The sequence below is a fragment of the Phyllobates terribilis genome, unplaced genomic scaffold, assembly GCF_046119375.1.
Source record: "Phyllobates terribilis strain yellow unplaced genomic scaffold, ASM4611937v1 Scaffold_10__3_contigs__length_209671492, whole genome shotgun sequence".
In the NCBI taxonomy this organism is placed as follows: Eukaryota; Metazoa; Chordata; class Amphibia; order Anura; family Dendrobatidae; genus Phyllobates; species Phyllobates terribilis.
Window position 1 is genome coordinate 204,959,157 of NW_027362770.1, and position 12,474 is coordinate 204,971,630.

The following is a 12,474-nucleotide window of genomic DNA, read 5'->3' on the forward strand; positions in this document are numbered from 1 at the left end:
CATTTCCCCGGAGACTCACAAGAAAAGAGGCATATGTTTGTTTTTTTTGTGGGAAAAAGGGACATTTTATTGGGGCCCGTCCTTCAATTCCTAAACAAAAGGAGACTCGATTAACTCTTGGTAGTCTGGAGTTGGATAAACAAGGGGTGCATTTGTTGCCAACCTGCAGTTCCCGCTTTGTCCCGACAACAGAGGTGGTGCTAGAGGGCAAAACCGAGAAAATTTCTGTGTTTGTGAGAACTCATGGTCTTGCTTGCTGTGCTTTAGCTGAACTTATTCCCATCTTTGCCATCGACTCAGCGCCACTTGCACAGAAAGCATTTACTCAGATTGTACATAATGTAAGACTGAGGGAGGGGTCAGTTCATTGTGAAATAATCCCTTGTTATGTCCTGGACGGTCTTCCCACTCCGATTGTCTTGGGTATTCCTTGGCTTGTTAAACATAATCCGTTGGTGGACTGGCAGGCTGGGGAGCTTATTGAATGGGGAGATTACTGCCATGAGAACTGTTTAGATACTTCCCTTGCTACTGTCTCTACAGAAATATTACCTGCTTCTGTGTCTGGTTTTGAGGATGTTTTTTCTGAGAGGGGGTGTCAGGATTTGCCTCCTCATCGTGCTTATGACTATGCTATTAACCTGACCCCCCAGAGCTAAACTACCGAAGTCCAGACTGTATAATCTTTCTGGCCCTGAGAGACAAGCCATGAAGGATTTCATTGTGGAAAGTCTGGAGAAGGGACATATCAGACCCTCATCTTCGCCCGTGGCTGCAGGGTTCTTCTTCATGAAGAAAAAAAGATGGCGGTCTACGTCCCTGTTTAGATTTCCGCGAATTAAAGCAAATTACCCTCCTAGATCCATACCCTCTTCCTCTGATTCCTGATTTGTTCTACCAGGTTGTAGGAGCTAAGGTGTTCCCCAAGTTGGATTTAAGGAGGGTCTACAATCTGGTTAGAATCAGAGAAGGAGACGAATGGAAAACAGCGTTCAATATCCCGGAAGGACATTTTGAGAGTCTGGTTATGCCTTTCGGTCTGACCAATGCTCCTGCGGTGTTCCAGCATTTCATAAATGATATTTTCCATCATTTGGTGGGCAGGTTTGTGGTGGTCTACCTGGATGATATTTTGGTTTACTCACCTGATTTTGAGACCCATCGGGGGCATGTTAAGCAGGTGCTCCAGATATTAAAGGATAACAAACTATATGCCAAACTAGAGAAATGTGTTTTCGCTGTTCAGGAGGTGCAGTTTTTGGGGGTACTTGTCGTTTTTCAGATGGATCCGGAGATGATCCGTGCTGTCCTTGACTGGGAACGGCCCGAGAACCTGAAGGATCTACGTTTTCTGGGCTTTACTAATTTTTACCGGAAATTCATCCATAATTACTCTGTTATAGTGAAACCCCTCACTGACATGACTAAGAAGGGGTCTGATCTTTCTAAAGGGTCGGATGCCTCCCTCCAGGCTTTGTCTTCCTTAAAGAATCATTTTGCCGCTGCTCCTATACTCAGTCACCCCGATGTTTCTCAACCCTTTATTGTGGAGGTCGATGCTTCGGATGTCGGGGTTGGGGCTGTGTTGTCTCAGGGTTCGTCCCCTGGTAAATGGCGTCCATGCACCTTCTTTTCCAAAAAATTGTCTTCGGCTGAGAGAAATTATGACGTGGGTAATAGGGAACTTTTGGCGATGAAATTGGCAGTCGAAGAATGGCGACATTGGTTTCATCGTCATATCCTGAACTGGAGGGTGAGGTGTTGGAGGGTCTGGGGGACGCCCCTGCCTCCTGCCCTTTAGGAACGTTATTTGTACCATCCAATCTGCGCCGTAAGGTTATTAAAGAACATCATATCTCTGTGCTTGCTGGTCATCCAGGTGGTAAGGCAACCGCGGACCTCCTCTCTCGTCATTTTTGGTGGCCGGGGTTGCATCTGGATGTAATTGAACATCCCCCCTTTTCCCCCTTCCCTTCGTATTGCACTTAGTCTCTCTTACACCTTGCGTGACACGTTTCCTGTAGTTGTTGACCAGGTTTGCACACACTGCAGCAGGGATTTTGGCCCACTCTTCCATCTTCTCCAGATCTTTCAGGTTTCGGGGCTGTTGCTGGATGTAACGGGTCCAGGAGGCGGAACCTCTGAGCTGCTATACAAGGGGGCGGCCCTTGTAAGGGAGCGGGTGGCAGTCTCTGGGTGAACGGACAGGGAGTTGCGGCAAGTGATCAGGGCAGTCTCTGGGTAAGGGGTAGGTACGACCTGTGATGGCAGAGCCTCCGGGTAGGCTAGCAGGCAGATGGTAGATGTGTGCTCCCAGGTGAGCAAGCGAGAGTCTCTGGAATAGCAGGTGGTCACGGCACGTGACGGCGGAACCTCCGGGCTGGCAGGCAGGTAGGTAACGGAGAAGCGCTCCCAGGTGAGCGGGCAAGAGTCTCTGGAATAGCTGGTGGTCACCGCACGTGACAACGGGACCTCCGGGCTGGCAAGCAGGCAGGTAACGGAGATGCGCTCCCAGGTGGGCGGGCAAGAGTCTCTGAGATAGCTGGTGGTCACAGCACGTGACAACGGAGCCTCCGGGCTGGCAAGCAGGCAGGTAGCGGAGAAGCGCTCCCAGGTGAGCGGGCAAGCTGGTCCATAGACAGACTGACCGGAGTTGTAAGGCAGACCGTCGGACCTCAGGCAAGCAGGCAGGTAGCTGATGTGCGCTCCCAGGTGAGCGGACAAGTTGGTCCTTAGACAGACTGACCGGAGTTGTAAGGCAGACCGTCGGACCTCAGGCAGGCAGGCAGGTAACAAGTATTCAGGCAGGAATCAGGCAGGTAACTAGCAGGAAACTGGCAGGAAACTGGCAGGTAACTGGCAGGTAACTGGCAACGGGACCTGAGGGCTGAAGCACAGGTGAGACACAGGTGCAAACAACATTGCTCGGGTACCTCCATTTTGGAGGAGGTGCCTTTTATATGATGAAGTCCTCCGGCCATTGGCCGGGGACTCTTTAGGGCGGCGCGCGCGGCCCCTTTAAGAGGAGGGGAGCGCGCGCGCGCGCGCGCCCTAAGCACAGGGGCCGGGAAGGAGCGCGCGCCGAGAGCAGAGCAGGAGGAGGACGCCGGGACGGAGCGCGCGCTGACAGCAGAGCGGGGAGAGGACGCCGGGCAGGAGCGCGCGCTGACAGCAGAGCGGGGAGAGGACGCCGGGCACGGAGCAGAGCGGTGAGGGGAGCAGCGTCCCTGCCTAGCAGAGGGCAGGGACGCCAGCGCTACAGTACCCCCCCCTTTAGGCCCCCCCTTTTTTAGGCCAGACAGAAATTTAGCTAGGATGAGAGGGGCATGGATGTTCTCCCGGGGCTCCCACGTTCTCTCCTCAGGACCAAACCCCCTCCAATCTACCAGAAAAAAGGTCTTTCCTCTTACCCTTTTGGTGGCCAGAATGTTCTCTACCTCAAACTTGTCCTCAGCAGAAACCAGAGCAGGAGGCGTACCTGTAGACTTAGAAAAAGAGTTAAGTACCACAGGTTTGAGGAGAGATACATGGAAGGAGTTAGGGATCCGTAAGTTGGCCGGGAGTTTCAATTTATAGGTTACCGGGTTGATCTGACCGATGACCACCAGTGGGCCGATGAACCGAGACCCTAACTTATAGGAAGGGATCTTGAGTCGGACATATTTGGACGAGAGCCAGACTTTATCCCCAGGACGGAATTGAGGAGGGTCCATCGCTAAATGCTGCCAGGGGGCAGCAGGTACTGGCAGAGGAAGAAGGCGGCCGGCCGACAGGTGTCTCGGAACTTTGTTGCGGGCGCAGGACACACAGGCAGAAACAAAGTCCATAACATCCTTGTGCAGGTTAGGCCACCAGTAGTGTCGGGTAATAAGCTGGAGGGTCTTTTTCCGACCGGCGTGGTCAGCTAGTTTAGACGAATGACCCCAGTGTAGGATTCTCTCCCGATCAGGTACCGATACGAACGTCTTACCAGGAGGGAGACAATTTAGACTCACGGGAGCCACCTGCATTACTCTGGCGGGATCGATGGGGCAGTCACATGGTCTATGAGGTGGTGATGTCTCTGCCTCCTCCTTAACAAAGACATCAGCACTAGACCAATAAGGAATCGGAAGTCCAGGTAGATTAGCTGGGATAGGAGAGGGACGGACGGAATGGACGGGAACCAGGCAGGTTTTATGACAGGCCTGTCCCCAGTGAAGGACTTCTCCGGTTTGCCAGTCAAGCACGGGTGCATGTCTCTGGAGCCAAGGCAGACCTAGCAAGAGGGCGTGAGGGAGACCAGGCAGAACGTGAAAGGAGATACTCTCTGAATGCAGCATTCCCACCTGCAGAGTAATGGATTCGGTGATGAATTGGATGGGGCGAGGTAAGAGGCCCCCATCCACGGCAACAACAGACAAGGGTACAGCCAGAGGTTTGGTGGGGATGCGGAATTTCTCCACCAGGGACTGTGAAATAAGATTTCCGGCTGCTCCAGAGTCAAGTTGGGCTAGTTCGGAATAACGATTCTCCCCGCAGATGATTGAGACTGACAACAGCAGGGATGGAGAGGATTTATTTTTGTCTAGATCGACCCCTCTGAGTGAACCTAGATACAGGCGTTCTCCCGACCTCTCCGGGCAGGCACGGATCAGATGCTCCTTACTGCCACAGTAGAAGCAGCTCCCCTCGGCACGGCGGAAATCCTGACGGGATTTGACCATCTTGGTCTGGTCGACCTGCATAGGCTCAGGAGAGTGTACCTGTGGAGAAACGGAAGGAATGACGGGTTCCTGGAAAGTAGGAGCTAGACGTGGAATCCTTCTCTCACGGGTGACCTCTTTGGCACGCTCCTGGAACCGTAGGTCAATCCGGGTGGCAAGGGTTATTAGATCATCGAGAGTGGTAGGAATGTCCCGACCAGCAAGTTCATCTTTAATACGGCCGGACAGACCCTCCCAGAAGACGGATACCAGGGCTTCGTTATCCCAGGCCAGCTCCGAGGCAAGGGTACGGAACCGTATGGCATATTGGCCCACGGTGAGGCTTCCCTGACGGAGGCGAAGCAGAGAAGATGCGGATGAGGTCCTCCGTCCGGGTTCGTCGAAGGCTTTCCGGAAAGCCATGAGAAAGGCAGGCAAGTCGGACACCAGGGGATCTCCTCTCTCCCATAGAGGATTTAGCCAGGCCAGGGCCTCCCCGGTGAGATGGGACATGATAAAGGCAATTTTGGCTCGGTCGGAGTTAAACTGGTGGGATAATAGTTCAAAATGCAGGGTGCACTGATTTATGAAGCCCCGAGCCAGGACGGAGTCGCCTCCGAAGCGAGGAGGTGCAGAGAGCCGGGGTCCGGAAAAGGATACCATGGTACTGGCGGAGGTTGTTGGTGGATCAGACAGAGTGTTCAGGCGAGTATTAACATTCCGCAGGTGACCCAGGATGGTCTCCTGTTGGGACCTCTGACGGGACAGTTCAAGACAGAGGTCCGAGAGCGAGGGAGCTTGGGTGCCACCGGGTTCCATGTCCCGAGCAAACTGTAACGGGTCCAGGAGGCGGAACCTCTGAGCTGCTATACAAGGGGGCGGCCCTTGTAAGGGAGCGGGTGGCAGTCTCTGGGTGAACGGACAGGGAGTTGCGGCAAGTGATCAGGGCAGTCTCTGGGTAAGGGGTAGGTACGACCTGTGATGGCAGAGCCTCCGGGTAGGCTAGCAGGCAGATGGTAGATGTGTGCTCCCAGGTGAGCAAGCGAGAGTCTCTGGAATAGCAGGTGGTCACGGCACGTGACGGCGGAACCTCCGGGCTGGCAGGCAGGTAGGTAACGGAGAAGCGCTCCCAGGTGAGCGGGCAAGAGTCTCTGGAATAGCTGGTGGTCACCGCACGTGACAACGGGACCTCCGGGCTGGCAAGCAGGCAGGTAACGGAGATGCGCTCCCAGGTGGGCGGGCAAGAGTCTCTGAGATAGCTGGTGGTCACAGCACGTGACAACGGAGCCTCCGGGCTGGCAAGCAGGCAGGTAGCGGAGAAGCGCTCCCAGGTGAGCGGGCAAGCTGGTCCATAGACAGACTGACCGGAGTTGTAAGGCAGACCGTCGGACCTCAGGCAAGCAGGCAGGTAGCTGATGTGCGCTCCCAGGTGAGCGGACAAGTTGGTCCTTAGACAGACTGACCGGAGTTGTAAGGCAGACCGTCGGACCTCAGGCAGGCAGGCAGGTAACAAGTATTCAGGCAGGAATCAGGCAGGTAACTAGCAGGAAACTGGCAGGAAACTGGCAGGTAACTGGCAGGTAACTGGCAACGGGACCTGAGGGCTGAAGCACAGGTGAGACACAGGTGCAAACAACATTGCTCGGGCACCTCCATTTTGGAGGAGGTGCCTTTTATATGATGAAGTCCTCCGGCCATTGGCCGGGGACTCTTTAGGGCGGCGCGCGCGGCCCCTTTAAGAGGAGGGGAGCACGCGCGCGCGCGCCCTAAGCACAGGGGCCGGGAAGGAGCGCGCGCCGAGAGCAGAGCAGGAGGAGGACGCCGGGACGGAGCGCGCGCTGACAGCAGAGCGGGGAGAGGACGCCGGGCAGGAGCGCGCGCTGACAGCAGAGCGGGGAGAGGACGCCGGGCACGGAGCAGAGCGGTGAGGGGAGCAGCGTCCCTGCCTAGCAGAGGGCAGGGACGCCAGCGCTACACTGGACAACATTGAGTTTCAGCTCCCTCCAAAGATTTTCTATTGGGTTCAGGTGTGAAGACTGGCTAGGACACTCCAGGACCTTGAAATGCTTCTTACAGAGCCACTCCTTAGTTGCCCTCGCTGTGTGTTTTGGGTCATTCTCATGCTGGAAGACCCAGCCACGACCCATCTTCAAGGCTCTTACTGAGGGAAGGAGGTTGTTGGCCAAAATCTCACGATACATAACCCCATCCATTCTCCCTTCAATATGGTGCAGTCGTCCTGCCCCCTTTGCAGAAAAGCACCCCCAAAGTATGATGTTTCCTTCACCATGCTTCACAGTTGGGAAGGTGTTTTGGGGTTGTACTCCTCCTTCTTCTTCCAAACACGGCGAGTGGAGTTGATACCAAAAAGTTCTATTTTGATCTCATCTAACCACATGACCTTCTCCTATGACTTCTCTGGATCATCCAGGTGGTCATTGGCGAACTTCAAACTGTCCTGGACTTGTTCTGGCGTGAGCCGGGGGACCTTGTGTGCCCTGCAGGATTTTGATCCATGATGGCATAGTGTGTTACTAACAGTAATGTTTTAGACTGTGGCCCCAGCTCTCTTCAGGTTATTGACCAGGTCCTCCCTTGTAGTTCTGGGCTGATTCCTGACCTTTCTCAGAATTATCCTTACCCCACAAGGCGAGATCTTGCATGGAGCCGCAGACGGAGGAAGATTGACCGTCATCTTGTGTTTCTTCCATTTTCTAATAATTGTGCCAACAGTTGCCTTCTCACCAAGCTGCTTGAATATTGTCCTGTAGCCCATCCCAGCCTTGTGCAGGTCTACAATTTTGTCCCTGGTGTCCTTAGACAGCTCTTTGGTCTTGGCCATGTTGGAGAGGTTGGAGTGTGATTGAGTGTGTGGACAGGTGTCTATTATACAGGTAACGAGTGCAGAGTAGGAGGCTTCTTAAAGAAAAACTAACAGGTCTGTGAGAGGCAGAATTCTTGCTGGTTGGTCGGTCATCAAATACTTATTTCATGCAAAAAAAAATGCAAATTAATTATGTAACAATCCTACAATGTGATTTTCTGGATTTTATTTTTACATTCTGTCTCTCTCAGGTGAAGTGACCGACGATAAAGATTACAGATCTCTCCATTCTCTGTAGGTGGGAAAACTGCAAAATCGGCAGTGGATCAAATACTTATTTTCCCCATTGTATGTGATCAGTATATATTATACAGGTGGGGTCAGTATATATTATACATGTGGTCAGTATACAGGTTTTTTTAGATGTTTTTTAGCATAGTCCAGTCTAGCCTTTTTCTTCTTGATGCTTATGAGTGGCTTGCACCGTGCAGTGAGCCCTCTGTAGTTACTTTCATGCAGTCTTCTCTTTATGGTAGATTTGGATATTGATACGCCTCCCTCCTGGAGAGTGGTGGTCACTTGGTTGGCTGTTGTGAAGGGGTTTCTCTTCACCATGGAGATTATTCTGCGATCATCCACCACTGTTGTCTTCCAGGGGCGCCCAGGTCTTTTTGCATTGATGAGTTCACCAGTGCTTTCTTTCTTTCTCAGGATGTACCAAACTGTAGATTTTGCCGCTCCTAATATTGTAGCAATTTCTCGGATGGGTTTTTTCTGTTTCTGCAGCTTAAGGATGGCTCGTTTCACCTGCATGGAGAGCTCCTTTGACCGCATGTTTACTTCACAGCAAAACCTTCCAGATGCAAGCACCACACCTCAAATCAACTCCAGGCCTTGTATCTGCTTAATGGAGAATGACATAATGAAGGGATTGCCCACACCTGTCCATGAAATAACTGCAGAGTCAACTGTCCAATTACTTTTGGACCCTTTAATAACAGGGTGGCACATGTTAAGGAGCTGAAACTCCTAAACCCTTCATCCAATTTTAATGTGGATCCCCTCAAATGAAAGCTGAAAGTCTGAACTTCAACTGCATCTGAATTGTTTTGTTTAAAATTCATTGTGGAAATGTCTAGAAGCAAAACTAGAAAAATGTTCTCTCTGTCCAAATATATATGGACCTAACTGTATATAATATTTACATACAATCAGTATACAGGTGGAGTCAGTATATATTATATTTACATACAATCAGTATACAGGTGGGGTCGGTATACAGGTGGGGTCAGTATATATTATATTTACATACAATCAGTATACAGGTGGGGTCGGTATACAGGTGGAGTCAGTATATATTATATTTACATACAATCAGTATACAGGTGGGGTCAGTATATATTATATTTACATACAATCAGTATACAGGTGGGGTCGGTATACAGGTGGGGTCGGTATACAGGTGGGGTCGGTATACAGGTGGAGTCAGTATATATTATATTTACATACAATCAGTATACAGGTGGGGTCGGTATACAGGTGGAGTCGGTATACAGGTGGGGTCGGTATACAGGTGGAGTCAGTATATATTATATTTACATACAATCAGTATACAGGTGGGGTCAGTATATATTATATTTACATACAATCAGTATACAGGTGGGGTCGGTATACAGGTGGGGTCGGTATACAGGTGGGGTCGGTATACAGGTGGAGTCAGTATATATTATATTTACATACAATCAGTATACAGGTGGGGTCGGTATACAGGTGGGGTCAGTATATATTATATTTACATACAATCAGTATACAGGTGGGGTCGGTATACAGGTGGAGTCAGTATATATTATATTTACATACAATCAGTATACAGGTGGGGTCAGTATATATTATATTTACATACAATCAGTATACAGGTGGGGTCGGTATACAGGTGGGGTCGGTATACAGGTGGGGTCGGTATACAGGTGGAGTCAGTATATATTATATTTACATACAATCAGTATACAGGTGGGGTCAGTATATATTATATTTACATACAATCAGTATACAGGTGGGGTCGGTATACAGGTGGGGTCGGTATACAGGTGGGGTCGGTATACAGGTGGAGTCAGTATATATTATATTTACATACAATCAGTATACAGGTGGGGTCGGTATACAGGTGGGGTCAGTATATATTATATTTACATACAATCAGTATACAGGTGGGGTCGGTATACAGGTGGGGTCAGTATATATTATATTTACATACAATCAGTATACAGGTTGTACTGGGTCGTCGTCTCGGCTGTAGCCTCTCATCCACCTCTGTGATATCGGCCTCCTTTCCTCGTCCTCCTCGGACTCGTTGGTCGCTCTGTGGGGTCGGTATACATTATATTTACATACAATCAGTATACAGGTGGGGTCGGTATACAGGTGGGGTCGGTATACATTATATTTACATACAATCAGTATACAGGTGGGGTCAGTATATATTATATTTACATACAATCAGTATACAGGTGGGGTCGGTATACAGGTGGGGTCGGTATACAGGTGGGGTCGGTATACAGGTGGAGTCAGTATATATTATATTTACATACAATCAGTATACAGGTGGGGTCAGTATATATTATATTTACATACAATCAGTATACAGGTGGGGTCAGTATATATTATATTTACATACAATCAGTATACAGGTGGGGTCGGTATATATTATATTTACATACAATCAGTATACAGGTGGGGTCAGTATATATTATATTTACATACAATCAGTATACAGGTGGGGTCAGTATATATTATATTTACATACAATCAGTATACAGGTGGGGTCGGTATACAGGTGGAGTCAGTATATATTATATTTACATACAATCAGTATACAGGTAGTACTGGGTCGTCGTCTCGGCTGTAGCCTCTCATCCACCTCTGTGATATCGGCCTCCTTTCCTCGTCCTCCTCGGACTCGTTGGTCGCTCTGTGGGGTCGGTATACATTATATTTACATACAATCAGTATACAGGTGGGGTCGGTATACAGGTGGGGTCAGTATATATTATATTTACATACAATCAGTATACAGGTAGTACTGGGTCGTCGTCTCGGCTGTAGCCTCTCATCCACCTCTGTGATATCGGCCTCCTTTCCTCGGCCTCCTCGGACTCGTTGGTCGCTCTGTGGGGTCGGTATACATTATATTTACATACAATCAGTATACAGGTGGGGTCGGTATACAGGTGGGGTCGGTATATATTATATTTACATACAATCAGTATACAGGTGGGGTCAGTATATATTATATTTACATACAATCAGTATACAGGTGGGGTCGGTATACAGGTGGGGTCAGTATATATTGTATTTACATACAATCAGTATACAGGTGGGGTCAGTATATATTGTATTTACATACAATCAGTATACAGGTGGGGTCGGTATACAGGTGGGGTCGGTATATATTATATTTACATACAATCAGTATACAGGTGGGGTCAGTATATATTATATTTACATACAATCAGTATACAGGTTGTACTGGGTCGTCGTCTCGGCTGTAGCCTCTCATCCACCTCTGTGATATCGGCCTCCTTTCCTCGTCCTCCTCGGCCTCGTTGGTCGCTCTGCGGTCGTCTCCTCTTTGCTGATTGGCTCCTGACTGATTAATGCAGATTATTGATTATCTGTCTCTGAGCTCATGACGTCTTTCTCTGTGCGTTTCCTTTCACAAGGGCGGCGAGTCCTCGCCCCGGGCAGAACAGCCGGGATTTCTCTTTATCTGGGAACATTTGTATTTCTTTTTTGTTTTGACTTTACTTTAAGGTCTCGTATCAGTCATCACCCAGAGGGGGCAGATATGGCGGTCGTATCAGTCATCACCCAGAGAGGGCAGATATGGCGGTCAGATCAGTCATCACCCAGAGAGGGCAGATATGGCGGTCAGATCAGTCATCACCCAGAGAGGGCAGATATGGCGGTCAGATCAGTCATCGCCCAGAGGGGGCAGATATGGCGGTCGTATCAGTCATCGCCCAGAGGGGGCAGATATGGCGGTCAGATCAGTCATCGCCCAGAGAGGGCAGATATGGCGGTCAGATCAGTCATCGCCCAGAGGGGGCAGATATGGCGGTCGTATCAGTCATCGCCCAGAGGGGGCAGATATGGCGGTCAGATCAGTCATCACCCAGAGGGGGCAGATATGGCGGTCAGATCAGTCATCACCCAGAGGGGGCAGATATGGCGGTCAGATCAGTCATCGCCCAGAGGGGGCAGATATGGCGGTCAGATCAGTCATCACCCAGAGGGGGCAGATATGGCGGTCAGATCAGTCATCGCCCAGAGGGGGCAGATATGGCGGTCAGATCAGTCATCGCCCAGAGGGGGCAGATATGGCGGTCGTATCAGTCATCGCCCAGAGGGGGCAGATATGGCGGTCGTATCAGTCATCGCCCAGAGGGGGCAGATATGGCGGTCGTATCAGTCATCGCCCAGAGGGGGCAGATATGGCGGTCGTATCAGTCATCGCCCAGAGGGGGCAGATATGGCGGTCAGATCAGTCATCGCCCAGAGAGGGCAGATATGGCGGTCAGATCAGTCATCGCCCAGAGGGGGCAGATATGGCGGTCAGATCAGTCATCGCCCAGAGGGGGCAGATATGGCGGTCAGATCAGTTATCGCCCAGAGGGGGCAGATATGGCGGTCGTATCAGTCATCGCCCAGAGGGGGCAGATATGGCGGTCGTATCAGTCATCGCCCAGAGGGGGCAGATATGGCGGTCGTATCAGTCATCGCCCAGAGGGGGCAGATATGGCGGTCAGATCAGTCATCGCCCAGAGAGGGCAGATATGGCGGTCAGATCAGTCATCGCCCAGAGGGGGCAGATATGGCGGTCAGATCAGTCATCGCCCAGAGGGGGCAGATATGGCGGTCAGATCAGTCATCGCCCAGAGGGGGCAGATATGGCGGTCAGATCAGTTA

At 50.7% G+C, this 12,474-nt stretch overlaps 1 protein-coding gene across 3 annotated transcripts in view; it reads left to right on the top strand.

The window, feature by feature from the left end:
* Positions 1 to 12,474, top strand: part of PDE3A (phosphodiesterase 3A) — a 611,920-nt gene that overhangs the window by 121,231 nt on the left and 478,215 nt on the right. The gene's annotated exons all lie outside the window — the stretch shown is intronic.